General features: G+C 40.2%; 1 pseudogene; it reads left to right on the top strand.

Annotated features, from left to right (window-relative positions):
* The window catches only part of LOC113840654 (kinesin-like protein KIF27), a 41,262-nt pseudogene that overhangs the window by 6,618 nt on the left and 12,351 nt on the right, over positions 1-22,293 (top strand).

Here is a 22,293-nt window from a genome sequence, read left to right on the forward strand (position 1 = left end):
TCCCTCTGAATAATGCTAGTATAATCCTAGGTGTATTAGTTTAACCCACCCTCAACTGGCGTCTGAGAGTGCCTGTCTTCTCTAACTGAATGATGACAAATCTAAATGTGCATAGTGGTTCCAGCTTATGCAAACTTTGTGAATATGCCCAGAAATACTCCACTTAACTGAGAAACTGACCTTTGGAATGATGTTTCAGCACTGTGTTGTGACAGCTGTCATGATCTGGAGCTGCGCATCTCTTTGCAAGCCTCAGGTGCGTGTTATCACGAGCTTTTCTTTCTTTCTGTCTTCAGAAAAAGCGCAGTGAGGTTCCTTGCTACTGGGAGAAGCAGCCGGGAGGCTGTCAGAAAGCCAACTGTGCTTTTCATCATGCAAAGGGACGTTACATCGATGGACAATTCTTCCCACCAAGCAAGAGTGAGTTTAGGTCCTTTTTCTTGAAGTGCTGAAGACTTAATTTGGAGTATTACTTAGTGGGTGCCAATCCTGTAGGGGGCATCAGGTAACTGTTCATTTGTGAGTACAGGAAAAGGTCTGCAGTCATAGGTGTACTGCACCGAGTGTACTGCTGGTGTTTGTTTTCTGCTTTCGTGCTCAGCTTCTCTTGGCTTTGTGTGATGTTTGCCTTGCAGTTTGCTTCCTGTTGTTTCATCTTTTGCTGGGTGGTAGGGAGATGTGTTGTTGTTCGAAGGGAAGTCTTTGTTGACGGTGTAAACAGTGATGGGATGGGCAAAAGGAGATGATGAATTCATTGTCTGTGCGGGTTATCTGCCTTTCCTACCACCTCTTTGCTAAATTGTGGTCAAAGTTTTAAACTGCCATATTACCGATGATCCTCCTCTTCCTCTAGCTACACTGCCAAGTCCGCCTGAGTCCGCGGACGATGATTTGAAAGTGGCTCAGATGTCACTGCAGCAAAACAAACTTTCTGTCCAGTCAAATCCCTCTCCACAGCTAAGGGGGTGATGAAAGTGGAAAACTCTGAAAATGTCCCAAGCCCTACACACCCTTCAGTTGTAATCAATGCTGCAGATGATGATGAAGATGATGATGGTGAGCATGTTTTGGTTCTTGGAAGGAATTTGTGCTGTAAATGATTGTGTAAATCTTTGGTTCTTGAAGGAATCTGTGCTGTAAAGGAATGTAGAAATCACAGATGACCTGAGGTCTGACTAGCGATAGGGCAGGCAGTGTGGCCAGGTCACTGGTGGCTTTGTCCGGCAGTCAGTGGACAGAACCTGAAATGTTGGAGGAAAGCTTAGAACCACTCCTGGCTTTAGCTGGTCTGTTGTGTAAAGTTCTATGTGAAACTAGGAAGGAAATTTCTTTTTTCTGTCTGAAGAGCAATGTGTTGTGTAGTAGTTAAAGCTGCAGAGAGAATCTAGAGTCCTAGATGTTTTGTCCTAGTGTATTCTACTTAGGAGTTCATCAGGTCAATGTAGCTCTTTAAAAAACAAAACAAAACAAAAGAGCAACAAAGTTTTTTATATGAAGCATGGGCTGAAGTGTCACTGCATGAGCTACGTAATCATGAACAATCTGGTCTATGCATAACTGAATAGATTTTTCCCCTTCAGACCAACTTTCTGAGGAAGAAGAAACTAAAACTCCTGTCCAGCAACCAGCTGTGGAAGGCAAAAATGGATTACGGGTGATTTCCACTCGCAAAGGCAGTTCTACTGCTACTAAACAAGGTATTCCAGCACCTTAGTAGGATAAATCAGAAGAACTTGACAGTTAACTCAAAAGCAGTGTGGTGTAAAAACACAACAAAATGTAGGGATGCTGAATGGACTCGGTTATTTCCATGATCTCATTTCTGCCATGAATACCATCATGTGCCAATTGGGTCAGAAAGGTGAACTCCTGTTCTTTATTTTTGGAGAACAAAACAGGGCCACAGCATGGAGTTGAAATGGCTGCACGTGCAGCCTTGCAACCACTGTTGATAAGCCATATCTAACGATAGAGGGATCTAATATCGTGTAAATGGATTAAAATTAAAACTACATTTTTAAGCCTGAAGGATGAAAGGAGGGGCAAAATGCCCTTGGTTCTCTGGCTCTTTCACTTGTGAGGAGTGTTGACAGGCTTTATTCTAAATACTTCAGAAAGTTGCTGAGCGCTAAGAAGCCTGAGGAGCTGTGGTCCTCAGTGAGTGCCTCTAAGCCAGTCTCATGAACTGTTTCCTATTTTCAGAGGGCAATCTGAATTTTGGAATAAAAACACTTGAGGAAATCAAATCTCAGAAGATGAAGGAAAAAAATAAGAGACACAGTGGTGAGTTAGTACAGTCAGTACTTTAGGTGTTAGCTGAGCACGTGTTTCGATGATAGATGGTGGCAAATAAGCATGTTAGTAATAGACACAAGGAGACAGCGTGTGGGAAGATGCTCTTTTCAAAGTTCTTGGAAATCTGTGGCTTTATTAGTTTAGTTGAAGATGGAAGTGGTTCAAGAGGAACTGAGTTGTGTTTTTGGGCTATTCAGCGTATTTTCCTTGAAACAGTAGATCACCGTATTTAAAGCTATGTGGTTATTCCACAAATGCTTGAAAGTCTGCTCCTAACGTCAGCCTAGAGTCCTAAATTGTGATGTGCTGCTCATTTCTTTGTGGTGTTTGAACATTTGCCAGTTAACTGTAAATTCATGCATGTATACAAAGTTGTACGCAGACCAGGAAGCTGCTGATGCTCCAACTGAGTTTCTGGGTGTGCATTACGCTCCTCTTAACATGTGTGTTGGGGGCTTACAGCAGTGCTTACAGTAGAGCTATTTGACCTGCAGTGTGGGTTAAGGTGGGTAACATAGAAAAGGGATTCGGTGTTACTGAAACACTGGATATGTTACTTTTATCATAGTTAGCTTTGTTACATCATGTCTAAAACTAGACTGAAGCTCTTCAGGGCATTGTCCTGTCTTCTGTTTCTGAGAAGTACTTAAATGCTTTAGGGAACTGAAGCTAGAAATACACCCTTTTGTTTCAGTCATTTCACAGTTTAGCTTTCTAAATGTCTCTTTGTTTATCAAGTCTTTAGGGTGGAGTAAGCTCTGTGTACTTACAAATTGCTGCATCAGACATGCTAAAGCAGTGTTCCATGTCATTAGTAGGACCGACTTGGTCTTATCTGTTGTTTTAATATAAAAATCTGAAATAATCCATTCACGTATGCTGACATGGTTTGTAGAAAAGCATGACCTACAAATGAGTAAAGCACTAAATAAATAAATAAATAAATAAATAAAATACTACTTGCTAGAAATAACCATTGCTATAATGTTGCCTTAAAATTATATGGTACATGTATATAATGCTCATCTTCTGTTGGTGATGCATGAATCTGAGTAACAGGTACTTTTGGCTGCAGGAGCTGTGTTCACAACTCTTACTGCTTGGAGCAGACTGCACAGAGAGTTGCACTAACAGCCTGCTAGTGATATGCAGATCAGAACGTTTGGGAACTGGGTCATTTATGGGAGCTGTCAATCCATGCCATGATGGTGTTGCAAGTTGGATTATTGAGGGCTCTTTTTGTAACGGGGTTACTTACTTCCTTGACACATTAGTGAAAGCCTTCTCTCAAGACTATGGCTCTTGCTAATACATGACACAAATGGAAACAATTTCAAATACTTGCCAGCAGGCTTTGCTTCCTTTTACCTTCATGCGGATTTTTCCTGTAGCCTATGTAGTAGGGAATATTGTGTTCAGATAAATAGGGTTTGGGCAACAGGCTGTTATTTACTTCCAATATTTTACCACACTTCAAAACTCTTACTTGAAAACTACTGTAGAAGTTGAAATGATGCTTCAGGTCATAGTTTGATCTGTGGAATTATGAAACTCCTTGTGGTATTTGATTAAGGAGGCATTGGGGAGGCATTGGGGAGGCAAGGACAATCCCCAGACATGGACTGTATATCTCGAAACAAGACGCTGCAACTCATGATAAGGAAGCGGTAGACAGACAGAGAAACAAATGGAAGGACTATAAATCTCAAAACTGGACATTGGAATTCATTATAAAGATACAACAAATGGAAGAATTAGCAACAACCAGCGCTTGCAATTAAGAAACATGCCAACTCAGCAAATTCCTGACCAAAGGTGAAAAGTACACTGTGAGGAAGACTCGGGGTCTTCCTCCCAAAGACCCCTGCCCACGTCCCAAAGACCCCTGCCCACAATTCTTGGGAGGCTCTACGCAGGCGCAAGGTGCCAAAAGGCTAATTAGCATGAGAAGCGAGGGAAGGCGGGGATAGGTAATGCATATGTATAGGCGCTTGTAGAATATTGATAGATTGATTGTATAAATTCAAGACTGCTTTCCGCCTTGGGTATGCACGATAGGTGGAGAGATCCCCTGTGCATCATCCAGCGCTGCAATAAAGACTATACCACTTCAAGGAATTTCGGCTTCGATCTTTGAATCATATTTGAACACTTTCTTTCTGTGATCAAAAAGCTTCCTTAAACAAAGCCTCAAGCTCAATTACACCAGTGTGTTTTTAATTTTCTACGGCTGGTTATTTCTATAGCAATACAGAATAACACTGCTCATAATTCCTGAGGTGGGGGGAACTATACCAGCCTCTGAAAGGGTGCTAGCAAGCACTTCTAATTAGCTGAAAGCTTTTGAGGTATCAGCCCATTGTTTTTTCAGGGAAGGGGGAATGGGAGCCATACTTTGAAACTGAAGTGCTAGGTGCTTAATAAAATGGGTCTGCCAGAATTGTAGGTGTGGTGCTAAAATATGAAGCCTGGCATGGTGGTAGGCCTTGGTGAATCACTGGATCCATCTTTAGGTGTTGCAGAAGTGGGATAATTTGATCCTGCTGTAATATGAATAGTATTGAAATGTCCTACCAACTGAATTAGCAATGTTAACAACTATCTGCGACTCAACTAGAAAATAACCTGCAATCTCATGTATTTGCAATTCACTTTATAAACTCATTGCCATCCATTATGATGATGATGATGTAGAAACACCGAATTCAGGAATAAGGTTTTGTAAATTGATATCATGTTGTCACTATAGTATTTCAGTGAATTGGAACAGCAGAATTCCATGGGTAGTACTTGTTAAATGTACTTGTCAGCTGGGCTCTTAATTGCATGCCAACTACGATAAGACAGCAAAGGTATACTTATTGGTGTATTTATATTGGTGTATTTATAGACGAAAGAAGGGAGTTTGCAGCCACTTTATGTACCTGTGTAGAGGTTCAGCTATGTGTAATTGTTTTCAGATTGTATGTGCAAAAAGAAGGATTTGGCAGCATTAGCCACTGCTGCCACTGTACAAATAAAGACTGTTGTGCCGTTGTACTGTTTACATTAACTATAAATACACCACAGTAGAGAGAGACTAGAAATTCCAAGCTTTTACTGAAGAGTCATACTATAGTTCTTTTTTTTTTCTTAAGCCAAGCACAGCAGGGAGTCTGCAGACAAAACTTTGAGTGTTGTCTGCTTTAGAGCAACATCCAGCATCATAAGTTCTTGTGGAACATGACTGAGCACTTTTATCTGGTGCTTTTTCTTGCTGTAAAGATGCACCTGTAATCTTTTCTCTGAGCTTCAAGTTTCAACATATTTCGTGTCCAGCTAGTAAGAGCATGAAGTCTCTCAACTTTAACTAATTTCCTCAGCTGGTTAACTATATAGTTATTTAGCATTAAAATATTTGTCAATGTATGCACACGTGTGCATATGTGCACAGTCTTGTCTGCACAAAAATCCAAATGTATCCTGTTCTGTCATTTAAAGAGTGACAAATATGAATTACTTATGATGTAGATATGATTGACCTGTATTTTCTAGATACATAGTTGTGGTCTGATCAGCTAATCTGAATATCAGCATCAAGTAGATTCACAGCTCAATGGCCGTTTTCTCCTAAGATGACCAGCTTCATTTTCTCTTCTTTTGAGAGAAATGGAGTTGAGTAACTTTGTGTGACGAGAATGCTCTTTTCTGTAACCTTTTTGTCTCCTGTAAACTTAAGAGTAGAGCATGGTTCTTTCATCTCTGAAAAGTGAAATGACATATTCCTTTTAAATCATTATTTTGGGGAATGGTCTCTGCCATGCTATTGTTGCATGTTGACATACCTGAGTATATATGGAGCACCTATACAATTTTGGACTGGAGAAATTCTGGAGTTAAGTGGTAAAGAGAGCCTGTGGAAACTTCTGCAGAGTCTCATGTTCTTTTGTAATAGTACTTAATAAGGAACAGATTTGTAGGTTATCTAAGCAGATAACTCAAGAACTTGTTTCAAAATCTAAAGATCCCTTTTGAACAGTAATTTCAAGAAGTATGTATTATCTCACTACACCGCTGTCATAATATGTCAGCATATCTAGATGTCTGTTTTCTATGAAATTTGTAATCAGAGATGGATATCATCACTTTCAATACTCTGCTAATTGACCAAACTCTGCATGGAAAAATTGCAGTTGGACAAACATAGATATACCCAGGATCTATCTTTAATGCTAGGTAAATGATTTGATCTTTAGAATGGTGTCCCAGGGATGTACATGTTGCTTTTAGCTACAGGCAACAACAGAAGGCATAAGTGTTGCTTAGTTCCATCTCCCCCCAGCGTATCCTCTGTGTCTTGCTGTAAGAACAGGTGAACTTGATGTTTGTGGACGGTACCAGCTGAAATGCTGGGTTCACCTCCCTGTGGAGAAAACTGCTTGCTGAATCTCCAGTGCATTGCAAACAAAATTAAACTTCTTGTAAAAGAAGAGATAAGGCTGCTTACCCCAAACTGGAGCTTGCGTATGTGTATTATCTACTTCATTTTTAAATTGTGTTTGTCAGGCTCTGGGGATGGCATCTGAAATAGTTTTTAAGCACTAAATTATTCTATTCTATTCTATTCTATTCTATTCTATTCTATTCTATTCTATTCTATTCTATTCTATTCTATTCTATTCTATTCTATTCTAATTGTGTCTATTTCCACCCAGAACATGAAGACCAGCTTCTTGTAGAGCCACCTTTTTTCCACGAAATCTCTCAAGAGCGAATGTATTAGCCTAAAATGTGTTTGGTAGATTGTTGTTTTTTTTTTTTTTTTTATGTAATTCTTCTTTAGTTACCTAAGGTAATACAGTGTAGTCGGCTAAAATATAAATAAATTATACTGTATCTTTTTGATTTCTCCCTCATTCCCCCAATTCCAGCCCTGTCTTATGCTTTCTGAGCCAAAAAAAACCACTTCTGTGGTTTAATGATATGAATTATTGCTTGTTTGATCAAACAATGTTTTCATTATACCTTCTGTGCTACTTTCCCAGGAAACTGATAATTAAAAGAAGCCAGCTCCCTAGAATTTCAGACATGGCAATGGAATCTGCTCTAATCAGTTCAGTCCCTACCATTGCGTCTCGTTTTGCCTTACTACAACTGGAAAGTGATACTGATTTAGAGCCTGGAAAAGGCAGAAGTGGCCGACATGCTGGTAAATCTCTAGCTTCAGGGTGTAGATCTATAAATGTGAAGAAAGGAGAGAAAAGAAGAAAAAGGAGAGAACAGCAGCAGAGTGAGGCCAATGATGTAAAGGGATTGTATTTTCAACAGTGAGTAAGGTTGTTGTCTCATCAAGAGTTTTTGCTGTCCCTGAAAAGTCATTGGTTTTGGTTTTCCCTGTGAAAGAAGAACTACTTAATCGCAGATTACATCTTTACATTGTCCTGTCTTATGTTTCTGAGAAGTACTTACACGCTTTAGGGAACTGAAGCTGGAAATACACCTTTTTGTTTCAGTCATTTCACAGCTTAGCTTTCTAAATGTCTCTTTGTTTATCAAGTCTTTAGGGTGGAGTAAGCTCTGTGCACTTACAAATTGCTAAAGCAGTGTTCCATGTCATGAATCGGACCGACTTGGTCTTATCTGTTGTTTTTCATATACAAATCGGACAGAATCCGTTCGCGTTTTGCTCCTTGAGCTCTGTCGGCATTGTGTCTACAGATGTGTCTGTGTGTGGACGTGTGCCTGGGCACTCCCGGCGGCTGCTGGGCCAGCAGCTGCGAGCAGTTGTGAGCGTGGCTCGCCTACTTGGAGACCGCTTGTGTTTGAGGGAAAACTCAGCCTTTACCGCTGAGCTCCACCGGAGCCGTAAGGAGACGCTCTCCTCCATGACGAGCGCGGCGATGGAAGCCGCATTTCGCACCCCTGCTTTGACCACAAGCAGACGGCCCCCTCCACCCTCCCCAGGACTCGAGGGCGAGCTGTGCGCGTCCGTGGGGGCCGGGGGCTGCCCCCCGGTGTCCCCTCACACCCACCCCTCAACCCCCGCTCCGCCTGCGCCCTCCTGCCGCGGGGGGCCGCTGTGCGCACGGGGCGGCGCCGCCGAAGGTTGCGGCCGTTGCCTAGCGAGGCGCTGTCACCAGCAGCGCGGGCGGCCCAGGCGCGGCCCGCCGGCCCCTCAGCCCGCCCGGAGGCTGCCTCCCGCCGCCCGGAGCAGGTTTGGAGCGGGGAGCGACGGGGCCGGGGCTGGGGCTGGGGGGAGCCGCCCCACAGCGCCGCTGAGCCGGCATTTTGCTTGGTGTTTGTTTGAGGAAGTAGGAAATGGGATCTCTCCCCTCCTCCGCCCCTCCCCTCCCGCGACTGGTTTGGGTGTCATTTTGGGAGGGGGGGGCGGGGGAGGGGGAGTCAGTAAGTTTTCAGTATGTGCTCGTGATTGCCGTGCCCTTTCTGAAATGAGCAGGATTTCAGGCTCTTGCTTCTCTTTCTTGGCTTCCCTTTGCTCTGTTCTGTACAACAAGGCTTTTTGTCAGCTTCCAAAGTTTCTCAGCTCTGAATGGACAAGCCCTCAATGCAAATGGGTGTGAGTGAAATGCCAAAACTCTTCTCTTTGCAACCACAGAAGACTTGTGTTTCAATCTGGTTGCATTTTCATGCAGGCTGAATTTGATGTGCTTAGCTGGTGAGTTCTGCCAGTTGGGTAACAGAGCAAAAAGGCTGCGTGGGAGTTGAGCAAGAAGGAAGTTCAGCAAACTGTCCTTTGCATGGCAAAGCCTCCTTGACTGAGAATCAGCAAGAGCAGAAGATGTGTTTGGGATCCGGCAGCATTTGATACCCATCGAGGCTTTGGAGTGTTTCTGGTAGACATTTGTAAAGAAATCCTATTCGATGCTTCTTCTTGTGCTTCAGAATTAATAGATGGGGGGCAGTATAAGGAACCATGGTTGCTGAAATATATAACTAATAAAAAATAGTTCCATATGGGCATAAAGAGACGGATTAAAATCAGAGGAATGCTTGGTGTGTAGTAATCACAACTATTTAAAATCATACCCCCCATGTAAGCAACACGACAGCTTTCTGTGCTTCTGAAATTCTAAATACTTGGCCCTTGTAAGCAGAAGATGGCTTTCAAGCACGTGTGTGTCTATAGGTATAAATTCAGGATAAAAAGGTTTTGTTTGAATAATTTCTGTTGCCTATGCATCGGTACTGTAGCAGTGAGAAAATAAGGTTCATTGTAAGTCTATGCTTTATCAAGAATTCATTAACAAGATCTTACAATATTGTTGCTTCATCCGGCAGTATAACATCCAAACAGAAAGTCTGACCACTTTCAGACCAAAGGTTAAGTCTGCTAGCTTAGAAGGTAATAGAAGCAAAATTAGTTTCTGCACTGGTTTAACAGTTGTTAACATATCTGCTTTTTTATCACAGTTCCTTTCCAGGGTGTAATGATGCTTATGTATTCTTTGGGAAACTCTTCAACATTCTGTTTCAGCAGGGAGTTAATTCTTTATTATTTAACTCGGAGAACATTTTTTCTTAGGTGCAGAAAATTGCAAATGAGGTGAACAGAGGAATTGTAACAGATCTCGTAATGACTTCCTGAATACTGAGTGGGGAGCACAGAGATGGAGGCCGGCATGGAGGAGATCCTGGTTAAAGTTGCAGTAAGGGTCAGACCTCTGCTTTCCAAGGAAGTACTTCATAACCACCAAGTATGCGTGAGATTAGTCCCAAATACACAACAAATAATCATTGGGAAAGACCGTGTCTTCACTTTTGATGTTGTATTTGGCAAAAACTCAACCCAAGAAGAAGTTTATCCAGTTTGCATTAAACCTCTTCTAGTGTCTTTGGCTGAGGGATATAATGCTACAGTATTTGCATACGGACAGACAGGTTCTGGGAAGACTTACACCATTGGAGGTGGTCACATTGGTACGTTGTAAAAAGTCTTTTTTTGTGTGTGTGTGAACAATGTAGTTCTGCAAATTAAGTATTTAATACATAACAGATGATGCTTGAGAATTTTTAAGAGATAATGAAAAAATGTATAGCAAAAAAAGACATATATATTCCAAAGTTTATGTGATGGTTGTGTTCTAAACACAAATTCTGTGTCCGGTAGGCTATACCAAAAATATGAGAGAAAAAAAAATAAAAAAAAATTAAAGTGCTCTTTCCCATTCTCTATTCTAACAGGCAACTTACCCTACTTTCTGAAACACAGTGCTTTAGAAATTTTGGCTCCATTTATCCTACTTAGAAAGTATCTGCTTTAGGTAATTGTATGAAGCAAACTCACTCTTGGACTTTTTTCAGAGTCTGACAAAGAGATTTCATAGATAAATTTCATGGAATAGAATCCTAGAATGGTTTGGGTTGGAAGGGACCTTAAAGATCACCCAGTTGCAACCCCCCGCCACGGGCAAAGATGTCACCCACTAGACCGGGTTGCCCAGGGCCCCATCCAGCCTGGCCTTGAACACCCCCAGGGATGGGGCATCCACAGCTTCTTTGGGCAACCTGTGCCAGTGCCTTGCCACCCTCTGAGTAAAGAATTTCTTCTGAATATCTAATCCAAATCAACCCTCTTTTAGTTGGAAAGCCATTCCTCCTTGTCCTATCATTACACCACCTGCCAAAGAGTCCCTCCAGAGTCCCTCCCCAGCTTTCCTGTAGGCCCCCTTTAGGCACTGGCAGGCTGCTGTGCCTAAAGCCTCTTCTCCAGGCTGCACAACTCCAACTCCCTCAGCCTGTCTTTGTAAGAGAGGTGCTCCATCTCTCTAAGTATCCCTGTGGCCCTCCTGGACTCTCTCAAATACTTCCACGTCCTCGTGCTGGGGGACCCAGAGCTCCAGGTGGGGTCTCACGAGAGCAGAGCAGAGGGGGACAATCACTTCCCTCCCCCTGCTGGCCATGCTGCTTTTGATGCAGCCCAGGATATGGTTGGCTTTCTGGGCTGGAAGCACACATTGCTGGCTCAGGTGGAGATTCTCATCATCCAACACCGCCAGGTCCTTCTCCTCAAGGCTGCTCTCAATCTGTTTTCTGTCCAGACTGTAGTTGTGCTTGGAACTGTTCCAGCACAAGTGCAGAACCTTGCATATTGGCCTTGTTGAACTTTATGTGGAATTCAAATTTTGCTTTTTTAAAGGCAGATATCTGAAACTCTACTATTCGACTTACTTGGTATTTCCAAGTCAGTGTTTCTCAAACACCTGAGACTGGAAACTACTATTTTTCTGTATTAGTTCGCAGAAGAATTCTTCAGCTTCTGCATGTATACAATTTTGCTTTCTGACTTTCCCTGAAATCGTGTATCACCAGCTCTGGTTATCTTCCCTTCCGTATCGAGAAGTCACAATTTGTTTGTCTGTTCTGCTGAATAAGAGAGAAGAAGTGGAGTAGCAGGAATTAGAAGACTATCTGGATTTTTCTTGGTCCTTGATTCTGAATTTGAAACCCTGAAAATTATGTATTCGTTCTTTTTGCATAAAGGATTTGAAGTTTTATCATTAATTCATTAGCAAGTTCAAAATATTTTTTTCTTCTAGCGTGATTTTTTACTAATTTAATTTTCTTGTAGTCTCGTACCCGCAGAAAGTAGTAAAGTTCTGTATCATTTCCATGCATTTCTGATCAACAGAAAAGCAAATCTTTACATGAAAACTTGGGAAAACTGAGCTCTTCCTATTCCTTATTATATTGAGTGATAAACCTCGCAGACTTCTCTTTAGTTTTAGTCTTTGTAATTTGTGTGACAGAATGACTGCAAGTGTCTGTGACATCTGTGTTTCTATTTTAGCATCATTTTCAGAGGATGAAAAAGGCATAATCCCACGGGCTATTCAGGAGTTATTTCAGTATATTTCTGAAAACCATAACATCAATTTCCGAGTGAAGGTATCTTATATAGAGGTTTACGAGGAAGAACTTCGAGATTTATTGGAGTTGGAGACCTCTGTGAAAGATTTACATATCTGAGAAGATGAAAACGGAAATACAGGTAGGATTTCAGCTCTAGAACTTCGTGCATTTGATTTCTGTTGTGTGCACAAATTATTGTTTCCATCTCTTGAAAAGAGAGCTTACCGATGACTAATACTAGACGAAGTCATGTTTTCAAAATATCAATTCAGTTTAGCTGATCTGAAGCAGCCTTCATTTGAGATTCCTATGAACAATATCAATGTTCCTCCAGAAGCAGCATCAGGTGGTAAGGTAGTACTGTTACTGTTTCTGCAAATTCAGCATAGAAACACAATTGTGCATGATTATTCAGTTGAATGAATGCTTTAACATTAAGCCTTTGCTTCTCACTTCAAAGTTATATTTGTTAAGCTACTTATGCTGTAAATATCTGCTTCCATTCCACTAAGAACTATGTTCTTAACATAGGGTGGGAGTCACTTTTACTACAAACTTTCAAAATTTCTGTCTTTTTTTTTTTTTTTTAACTGACAAAGTAAGCTTTGAGCTAGGTTTGCTCATACTTTTTTTCTAGATAGCACTAGGTTGCAAATTGCATAAGACGATGTGTAAACACCTAAGTGTATTCTGTGTATTCTGTTTACAATACTGTTTCAAATGGTGTGACAAAATACACCCATATATTCTATTTCTGCAAGTTTCAGATGTGCTGTACTTCATGCTTTCCACATACTGTTTTATTTTATTTAGCTATGTGCTACGACCTTATAATAATGCAGGCTTGTATGCTTCTGTGATTTGTGTTTATAGATTGACTTTTCATAATTGCAGTAAGCTTTTACTGAAAAGTTTAAAATTAATGTAATTATTCTGATTTTCTTTTGGTGTTTGAAGTGATTGTTGGTGCTAAGGAATTCCAAGTAGAATGTGCAGATGAAGTGATGAGCCTGTTGGAAAGTGGCAATGCAGCTCGTCACGCAGGCACAACACAAATGAACGAACACTCTAGTCGATCACATGCCATTTTTACTATCAGTATTTGTCAGAAACAATCTGCAGAGTCTCAAAAAAAATAGTGATCCACAGGATTCATCTTGGAAATCAGTCCAGATGATTGCTTCAAAGTTCCATTTTGTGGATTTGGCAGGATCAGAGAGGGTGACAAAGACTGGAAATACCAGTGAAGGATTCAAAGAATCAATTCAAATCAATAGTGGTTTGTTGGCCTTGGGAAATGTTATCAGTGCTCTTGGAGACCCAAAAAGGAAAAGCGTACATATTCCATACAGGGATGCTAAAATCACTCGCATTCTGAAAGACTCCCTAGGAGGGAACGCCAAGACTGTCATGATAACATGTATAAGTCCATCCTCATCAGACTTTGATGAATCTTTAAATTCGCTCAAATATGCAAACAGAGCCAAAAACATTAGAAATAAACCAGTTGTCAACTACAACCCTGATCAAGACCGGATTGATGAAATGGAACTTGAAATCAGATTGCTCCGAGAAGCTTTGCAGAACCAACAAGTTGGTCATCAGTGTTGACATGACTTAAATCAAGAAAGAACCCGAATCAGTTTGCTAGAAGAACAGCTCACCCAGCTTCAAGTTCAGTGCTTCAGCTACAGAAACTGTTTGGACGAAGCCTTCCCATTCCTGGTTGATTTGAATGATGATGTTAGCTTAAAAAGCAGGAAGCTCTCACCGTGCAGCAAATTGTCACTGGAACTGGCACCATGCAAGAGCCCCATCATATCACAATTCTTCAGCTGAGGAGAGAACTAAAGAACTGCCAGGTATTTCATTCTAAGTTGATTGTTTAGGTACCTATGAACAAATCAGGAAAGCTAATGTGTCTGTCTTGTAGGAGGAGGAGATAGAGTTCCAACAAGTTAGAATTTTATAAAATCAACCTATTTTCATTTTTCACACTGAATTCTGGTAAGCCTGTAGATTGTTACCTTGCAATCGCATACACAAATTCTGGCTTTTCTTGGTTCTCATCATCCTAAATTACAGCTCTATTATTTATTCTTCATTTTTTTTCTCTGGCTTATTGTAAAGCTCTGCTTCCCAGGTTCAAAACAGTGTAAGAGCTGGGTTTAAACTGAAAGATACCCAGGTAAGCATGCCATCCACAGCTCGGAGGAGATGGTTAGGGAGATGCTAAAATAAACAGGGCAATAAAGGCTCTTGAGCAGCTCTTAAGAGTTGTATTTACTTGAAAGATATAGGTTGTACAGAAAAGATACAGTTGTACAGAAGTATCTGTCTTTAGAATGGTAAGACATAGTGTGTCTATACTTTGCATTTGGCTCCTAAAGGTTTTCTGGAAGGCCAACTACATTTGGAAGTAACCTTCAATCACTATTGGATCACTTACCCAGAAAAACATCTGAAAAAAAATAACATTATAATTTCTTTAATCTTTAGGCTCTTCTTTGAGATGAAAAATGAGGAGGGCCATCCTTATTTTTTTGTTTGAGAAGTGTATTAATATTATGATTGATGCTGAGATTTTACAGCCAAATCTCACAGCACACCGAAGAAAGTAATTGGATTTAAATACCCACTTTGTAAGGTAGTGTTGGTTATGGGTCCATTATTTCCTTTGGGAGAAAGAAACTTGTCAAAACAAAATCAATAGATGAGAAACAGAAGTAAAGAAACGACTGGTGGAAACCACTTTTGAAGGGAGCAGCTGATTCCCCAGAGGGCCATGCTGCCATAGCCACAGGGACCTTGACAGCCTAGAAAGGTGGGCTGACAAGAACCTCATGAAGTTCAGCAAGGGCAAGTTCCGAGTCCTGCACCTGAAGAGGAACAACTGCAGGCACTAGTGCATGCCGGGGGCCACCCTGCTGGAAAGCAGCCCTGCAGAAAAGGAGCTGGGCGTCCTGGTGGCCACCAAGTTGAACATGAGTCAGCCATGTGCCCTTCCTCCTAAGAAGGCTAGTGGTTTTGTTGGCTGCACTAGGCAAAGTGTCACTAACAGGTCAACAGATGTGATCCTTCCGCTCAGTGAGGCCACAGCTGGAGTAGTGTGTCCAGTTGCAGTTGCAAACTGTATTTTGTGGTGCGTTATACACAGCATAGGCAGCCAGTCAAAAGAGGAGTCTCCCACCATATTTAGCATTGATGTGGCCTCACCTTGAGTATCGTGTGCTCAGGGGCACCCCAGTTGAAAAAGGATGTGAAGATAATTGAAAGTGTGAAGAGGAAGGCAACAAAGCTGGTAGAAGGGCTGGAAGGCAGGTCCTATGAGGAGAGACTGAGAACACTTGTGTTGTCCAGTCTGAAGAATAGGAGGCCAAGAGGCGACCTCATGGCTCTCAGCAACTTGCTGAGGAGGGAAGGTGCTGGTCTGTGCTGCTGGTAACTGAGGGAAGAATGCATGGGAATGGCACAAAGCTGTGGGGGATGTCCAGTTCACGCTGGACATCAGGGAAAATTTCTGTACCATGAGGATGGTCAGACACTGGCACCGGCTTCCTAGCGAGCTGTTTGGTGCCCCATGCCTGTCAGTATTCAGGAGGCGTTTGGGCACTGCCCGCAATAACATGCTGTAACTTTAGGTTAGTCCTGAAGTGGTCAGCCAGTTGGACTTGATGATCTTTGTAGGTCCTTTCCAACTTCTCTACTGCATTCTGCTTGATTCTGTTCAGTTCCGGGCTCCCCCATGCAAGAGATTCAGGGACATAACGGAAAAAGTGCAGCAGAGGGCCACAAAGATGCTTAAGGGACTGGAGCACCTCTCCAATGAGGAAAGGCTGAGAGAGATGGGACTGTTCAGTTTGGAGAAGAGGAGGCTCAGTGGGGGATTTTAGCAATGTCTTACAAATACCTGAAGGGAAGGTGCAGTGAACGTGCAGCCAGGACAAAAGGCAGTGGGCACAAGAGCTTCTAGGCTAACATCTGGAAGCACTTGTGTACTGTGTGGTGGCCGTGGCTGTGCATTGGAACAAGTTGCCCAAAGAGGTGGAGTCATCCTCTGAGACCATCAAAAGCCACCTGGACATGGTCCTGGGCATCCTGCTCAAGGTGGCCTTGCTTGAGCCAGGGGTTAAACCAGGTGACCTCCAGAGGTCCTTTCCAGCCTCAGCTGTTCTGTGATTCTATGGTGGGAGAATTTGCCATATATACGTCCCAACTTTGCAGTTCCAATCACATCTTTGAACAACAAATAAATATATGTATGTATTTAATTTTCCAACTTCAAGAATAACAATGCCTGCTTTTCCACTGGCTGAATTTTCCTTTTATTATCTAGCAGGCTCTAGCTATGGATGAGGAAGTATTCATCCAGAAGGATCATGAATTGAAGATATTGCAGAATCAGATAAAGACATTAATACAGGAAAATGAAGAGCAACTGGAATCTTTAAAGAAGGCTGAAGAAACACATAGATTACAGGTATTTTTCCTCTGGCATATATTACATGTATCTATATCGAACCATCCATCCACTATAGGAATGTACTCATGATTTCAAGACAGATCCTTCAGAATTTTTTTGGATGTAAACACCTACCAGTCTTACAAGCACCTTGTTTGAATTAGAGCTGTATTCCCTAATGAGCTGAGATCATCTAGTGGGTGAATCACAGTACTGTGATTCCTGAAGTTTGTGTATCAGCCTAACTGCCACAGCCTTCCTGTATGATATTAAGTGATTCATTCACCCTCTCTTTGCTTCCTGCCTTCCTCCAGATCTGTGTTGTTGCTAAGTTGTTTCAGGACGATTCATGATTTAGGACTTGAAAGGCTTTAAAAGATTGTTTAGAATCTCAAAAAGACCATCAAGTTCCTACAGAATGCTTTAATTGAAAGGCTGTGTAGAAACATGCTTTGTTATATCTTTATTCAGTGTGAGAGTAAAGTATTGTTGCCTTTTGACTTTTTAAGACAGAATTTCATCCTAGTATTCTGAGAGTTTACTATTACAAGAAGCTGAGTGACACAGTGGAAATACTGCTTGCCTCCTTCCCTCTCTAGATCTTGTATATGCTAATGAAATTGTAATGGGTAGTAAGTGAATAGCATTTCAAGATCCAGGAGACCATATATAGGATAGTTGATAGATCTGACTTTATAGGATGATAGATCTGACCTTTTTTAAAGGGAACAGCATAAACATGGCTAGTTAGTACTCTTCTCCTTTTTCTCCTTTTTTTCCTTATTCTCCTTATTCTCCTTATTCTCCTTTTCCTCCTTATTCTCCTTTTTCTCCTTTTCCTCCTTTTTCCTCTTCTTTGCTGATGGCTTGGGGAGAGTCAATGAATGAAAGGTAAGTACACTGGTCACCATCTTTTCCTTCCCTCTGTAACTTTTTTTCTGTTCTGTCATCTCTGGATAGGCTTTTTTTGTGTGTTTTCCTTTTTTAACCCATACTGCATATTGTCAGCTTATTAGACTGAAACAATCCATGCTTCTAATACACATAGATGCTTATATACGATTATGCTTATAATTGTATCCTATGGAGGATACGAGGCAGATGTTATGAACAGAAACAGTTGTACTGTAGGCAAAAGATCGCAGCTCTCACTTTTACTTAAAAACAGAAAAATCAGTATAATAATTAAATCAAATGCTTGTGTCAAATGGCTTAAAGTTGTATGCACAGGAAAGTGTCGTTTCAATGATACATGACAGAATAAGAACTGTAAAAGTAGCATGTAAATGTTTGTACCCATGTATTTATGTAACAGGTTATGCACTATGGGGTTGTATGTACAAGGGCATAAGGGACAGAGTCTTACAGGGATTAAAAAAAAAAAAAAGTTGCAAGGTGGAGTTGCCCATTACTACTTCCACAATCATAAAATGTATGGTATTGACATATATATTCTTTTTGCTATGACACAGAAATATTATGAATTGTATTCCAACAAAATGTCAATTTGTGGGGCATTGTCTATGTATGGGGAAAGGACTTGCAGTCTAAGAAGATGAGAAAAAAAGAATAAATAAAAAATATATGATTCAAAGTAGGAGAATGCATACTTTAGTTAACTATCTCTAGCTGTTATTCAAATTTCCTGTTGGTAGGCAAGATTTTCGATGTATTCTGAAAGGAACAGAGAAGACTGAAAATTGTATGGTCTTGGCCTTATGGATAAATCAGTTCAGTGAAGATATGTAATTTTGAACAATGCACAGAGATTGCTGTAGGAAAGGCAAGTAAGTTCTTCAAACTAGCATTACCGACAAATTTGAGGCTGGGTAGAAAAGAAAGTAACGGTTGATACAGGGGATCCTGGGGTCACGTCCAATTTTATGAATGTTAATTAATAAAAATAATCTTTCAAGTTGGACCACTCCAAGAGGAAGAGGAAGCCTACATGTATGTACATTTCATTCTTTAAACTCAGACCATGTGCTTCATTTGAACATTTTTCTTGAATTACCATTTTATTTATCCATGAACACACAAATAAGGCAAGCAAGGGCTGATAAATATGTCATCTACTTCTCACTAGATGTCTAAATCTAGCTGACATAATTTATATAGGACAGGTCCTTTAGAGACAAAAATGTCTCAAAAAAATGATTGGAGTTTGGGGAGAGGTAAGATTCTACCTGTCATGCCAGAGAATTTTCAGTTTGTTGCAGAATTTGCCTGTGCACTGCAGAAGAATTTAGAGTTAGTGAATGATATACAAGAAGACTGACCTTTATAATGAATTTAGAAAGGTATGATGCAAATCTGATGATCAGCAACCGTTTTTGTTTTTGTTTTTTTCATATGAGAATGAAAAAATGGTGGAACAGCAAATCCTTATTGATCAGCTAAAAGAAAAATTAGAGAAGTTTATGGTTGTGAAAACTTGGGACTTCTCAAGTGCTTGTGGAGATGGGCCTGCTGTTACGGCATCTGCAAGAAGGCCATACAGTGTCCCACTCACAAAGAGTCTGCTACACTCGCTTTACCCATCTTCAGGGACAGAGACACGAAAGGTAAGGTCTACCTAAGCATTACATTTTTTTTAACAGTTATTGTTCAATAATTCTATTGGGCATGACAAATTATGGTGACCTCTTGTCAGCTGCTGTTTAGCTTTGAAGCATTTTAGCATTGAAGACTGAAAAAGTACTTTTGAATGTCTTGCAACACATGCTATGTCCCAGTTGTCCAAAATCTATGGGCTTACATTTTGAATCCCAGAATGGCTGGAGTTTGAAGGGACCTTTAAAAATCATCTAGTCCAACTCTGCCATGGACAGAGACACCTTTCACTAGATCAGGTTGCTCAAAGCCCCATACAAATTGACTTAAAACACAGAATTTATCACAGTCATAAAGCTGTAGTCTTTAGTGATCTTTTTGTGCAATGTTTAACAGTTCAGATAGGAAGCATTCCCAAAATGAATGATTATTCTGTACTGATAAACTGAACATTTTGGGTAATAAGTTGGTAACAGTACCTTCTTTTGCACTTGGGACAAGTGTTCTAAGCAGAACCTTCTCTTGCAAAACCTTCTGGTACACAGGTACTCAGAAATATTATTTAAACACCTGCAATTCTGCATACAAGGTCAGGTAGTGATAGACTTTTAAACTGAAATACTATTGGAATATCAATGAAGAATTACTGAACTATTCCAAGTGTTTTTTTGGTGCTTTTTGGCAGGTGTATACCAGTCCCCCTGCTTTTTCCCTGGCTCGGATGATGGCAGGATTCCGTGCTCGTAGCCAGATGATACTGAGCTACATAGAAGATCAAGATGAAGTCCTTCACTGCCACCTCTCTATCAGAGTGATGAAGAGAAAGAAAATACAGACAGTCAAAAGTAATTTATTTTTTTTTCTCATTTAGGTAATTTTTTCTTTAACTTTTGTTACAGATAAATATATAGCAAATATAATATTACTGCCTAATCCTACTGTAATGTGAGGCCATTTGTGATACTACTTAAAATAAATTTGCAGGACCAACTAGGCATATTATGAAACTAGTTTAAAAACCACATTTTTTTGATGCGATAAAGATTGCATGATCTTTGTTTTGGGGACATCATCCAACAAGATCAAGCATGGGAAGAAGAAGGTGCAAATGCTTATGTAAGCTTTCTCAGTTTGGCACTCTTCTCTTTAATATCATGTACTTTATATAAAGTTAAAAGAAAAAAAAATCCCTTTGTGTTTAGAATGTATCATGTTTTCCATTCTTTCTTAGGCATTCAATAAACAAAAAATGGACACGAAAACAGGCTTCTCTGTGCTTTCCCTTTGAGCAAAGTGACATGAAATGTCAAGTTGACAAGTCCAGCTTATGTGACAAATCTGTGCCACAGACTGATACAGCCACAGGTAAAATGGAAGTCATGAGAGTAAATTGTGTTAGATATAATACTAGAATATGCAATAATGTCTTTATCACATGTAATTATTTTTCTCATCAAAATGTCTTTATTTGCTACAAATACTTTTTTCATTATAGCTCAACATAAATTTATTTTTTAATTATTTTCCTTTTCCCTTTTCTGAAATTGACATCAGTGACCTTAATGTTTGAGTACTACTTACTAGCGAGAAAGCACTTGACCTACAAATCTAGTACTAGTTCAAGAAAAGGAAACATGCTATTATTTCATCAGAGATGCACTGAAAATGCTTAAATTAAATATGTTTTTTCTCTCTCAGATTAGCATTCATTAGCATTCTTGAAATGCTAATGCATGCTGTCATTTCCATATTTAGACGGCAGGGAAAAGACTCTTTGCAATACTCTCTCCTTTTGGCTCTTTCGCTTCATTTGTAAGAATTCTATACATACTATATTTCAGATCACTGTCTTTTGGCTAAAGAGTGTATTCCTTTTATTCCTTTTTTATTCCTTTTTTTTTTGGTCTCCACATTGTTTTGTTTTCTTTCAAGGTGAAGAAATCAACTGCCTCCAGAAAAGTCATGTTTTTAACATGCAGAAGTTAAAGAATTCAGAGTTGAGACTCACTGAGGCCAAGCAAAAAATGGGAGAACTTGCACTTAACATCAAAATGAAAGAAGAACTTATTAAGGAATTAGTAAGAACAGGTAAGTGACTGAAAAATTGAAATGAAGACATTCAGAAATAAGCAAGAAAAAAGACACAAAACTTCTGAAGACCTGCATATCTTAGTTTTTGGGTAATTTTCTTCTGCGGGAATACTTCTGGTAACTTACAATTTCCTAACTTCTATGAATTACTTGCTATGAGTGCATTGAAGGCTGCAAATTTTTATTGTGTCCTACTCAGCTGTGATCTGCAGATTTGTTTGTTAAATATTTTTTTGTGTTTTGTAGCTTATTGTGTTTGTCCACCTATAGTGTAATTTTTCATGTATGCTTAGTGCAACTGATCTCTTCATGGACATGTGTTTGTCACCCAGTGTCTGGGATAGGAGAGAAGATACGACACTGTGCTGGGAATGCTTGCATTGCCATCATAGCAGTAGAGAAGCAGGAGTCAGAAGTGGATGAGGGAAAAGGTCAGTGTCCCTGTTAGCCTATATCATTACACACCTGTCCTGATATATATATGCTTGCCAGAAACTTATCATTGTGATGACCCTAAAGATCTGTGCTTACCTGTTTCAATCACACTCTTCTAGTGTGTACATATTCTCCTGAGGCAGTCTTTTGGCATTGAGAAACATTGTGCGCCCCCAGTAACAGTACTTACGGAATCCCAAACAGAGCAAATCAGATTGCCCGAACAGGGCAAATCAGTAGAAACACAATCGAGAGTTTTTTGCTGATTACCAAGTTGAAAGCTGAGAAATATGTAGCATATTCTTCTGGGGAACAAACAAACAAACATACAAACAAACAACAAAAAACATAATAATACAGGCAAGCTATTTTGTCAAGGACTGCAGTAGGCAGAAAATTTTCACTTGATGTGGCACTCAGGTGTTACTTTCTTTGGTGACATCAGATGATTTATGAAGAGTTCAGATTTAAGATTCCTTTGTTCATCTATATTTCAGTGTTATAAGGGAGCTGTTTGTTTAGGTTTGTAAAATGTCTCAGAAATTTTTGGTTTAATCAGGATGAAGTAAGTAACGATTCAATTACAGGTTTAAGTGATACATTGCAAA

This window comes from Anas platyrhynchos, chromosome 4 (assembly GCF_047663525.1).
Source record: "Anas platyrhynchos isolate ZD024472 breed Pekin duck chromosome 4, IASCAAS_PekinDuck_T2T, whole genome shotgun sequence".
In the NCBI taxonomy this organism is placed as follows: Eukaryota; Metazoa; Chordata; class Aves; order Anseriformes; family Anatidae; genus Anas; species Anas platyrhynchos.